Source organism: Nansenia antarctica, assembly GCF_963989245.1.
Source record: "Nansenia antarctica genome assembly, chromosome: 4".
Lineage (NCBI taxonomy): Eukaryota > Metazoa > Chordata > Actinopteri > Argentiniformes > Microstomatidae > Nansenia > Nansenia antarctica.
The window spans coordinates 51031549-51033557 of NC_137689.1; positions in this window are offsets into that span (position 1 = coordinate 51031549).

A 2009-nucleotide genomic window follows, 5' to 3' on the forward strand; every position below is an offset into this window, starting at 1 on the left:
AATCATCATGAAGTGCTTCGAGAAACTAGTCCGGGCCCACATACTCACACGCCTCCCGCCCAACCTGGATCCATACCAGTTCGCCTACAGAGCCCACAGGTCCACAGAGGACGCCATAGCGACGACTCTCCACGCCACTCTATCCCACCTGGAGAGGGGAAACAGCTACGCGAGACTGCTCTTCGTGGACTTCAGCTCCGCCTTCAACACCATCCTTCCAGACAGGCTAGTGACCAAACTACTAGACCTGGGTCTATCACACTCTATATGTGCGTGGATCAAGGACTTCCTGACCGACCGCCCCCAGAGGGTGCGGGTGGGCCCCCACACCTCCACAGCCCTCAGCCTCAGCACTGGGTCCCCCCAGGGCTGCGTGCTAAGCCCCATCCTCTACAACCTCTACACCCACGACTTCACCCCCGTCCACCCCAGCAACTACATCGTAAAGTTTGCAGACGACACCACCGTGGTGGGATGTATCTCGGGGGGGGACGAGGCGGCGTACAGGGATGAGGTAGAGCAACTGAGCAAGCTGTGCAAGGTTAACAACCTGCTGCTAAACAAGTCAAAGACCCAGGAATTCATCGTAGACTTCAGGAGGAAAAAGTCCGAGATCCAGCCCCTGCTCATCGACGGAGAGAGCGTGGAGAGAGTCTCAACCCTCCGATTCCTGGGACATCACATGCGGGATGACCTGGCCTGGAAGGACAACACAAAAGGCACCATCAAGAGGGCACAACAGCGGCTATACACCCTGAGATGCCTCAGGAAAGAACACAACAAGCAGGAGATACTGGTGGCCTTCTACCACGGCGCAGTGGAGAGCATCCTCACCTACGGCATCTGCAACTGGTTCCACAGCTGCACAACAGCGGAGAGAAACGCGCTACAGAGAGTCGTGAGAACAGCACAGAAGATCACCGGCGCCCCCCTCTCCTCTCTGGAAGAGCTGTACAACACACGCTGTCTCAGGAAGGCCTCCAAGATCTCCAGGGACCCGACCCACCCTGGGCACGAACACTTTATCAGGCTGCCCTCGAATAGGAGGTACAGGACCCCGGCCGCTAAGACAAACAGACTGAAGAACTGCTTCTACCACAGGGCCGTCAAGGCCCTAAACACAGCAAAGGCCTAAGTTCTGGGCCCAGGACAGTCCGGACGGATTGTATGGCAGCTAGTGCTGAGGCACAAACATGTACATTTCAAGCCTGCAAACTGTGACACTTTAAAATAACGTGAAAAAATACTTTTGTGCAATATGACAACCCTAGTTGACTAGCTGTGCAGTATAGTACAGTGGATTGTGTACACAGCCTTTATTTATGTAAACCAGCTCCTTACCTTCTTGTGATTTTATGCTTTTTCTAAAAAAAAAAAAAATAATCCTTTCCTAACACCAGGGGAGCCACCCCTCCTAAATTTCGTTGTTTGGTACCTGTACTGTAGCAATGACAAATAAAGTCCATTCCATTCCAAGAGGGGTGACTGGTAGACAGCTAGGCCCAGTGAGGGCTCTCCTAATCGGACTGGCAGTGTATCACATAGTACCTGGAGGTCAGAGCTCCAGAAGAGGGGTGACTGGTAGACAGCTAGGCCCAGTGAGAGCACTCCTAATCGGACTGACAGAGTAGCAGTTAGGCCCTGGAGGTCAGAGCTCCAGATGAGGGGTGAATGGTAGACAGCTGGGCCCAGTGAGAGCACTCCTAATCGGACTGACAGAGTAGCAGTTAGGCCCTGGAGCTCATGTGACCTCCAGCATAGGGCCACAGGCCTAGTCACAGCACCCATGGAAGGTGTGTTGTCTCTGGGCTGTGTGTCTAGCTGAACACCTCTGGTAGTCCTTGGTACATCTCATGTTGGTACATCTCTTCCACAATGGGAGGTGAGAGTGAAGCTATTCAGCTTCACTTTCATCTCCCTTTTTTTAGGCCTCCATAACAGGTAAGTTACTGCCCAGCAGAGTGTCTCTCTGCTGGGCTGAGTGAGTAGCTGAAGCAGCCTGGTTCTAT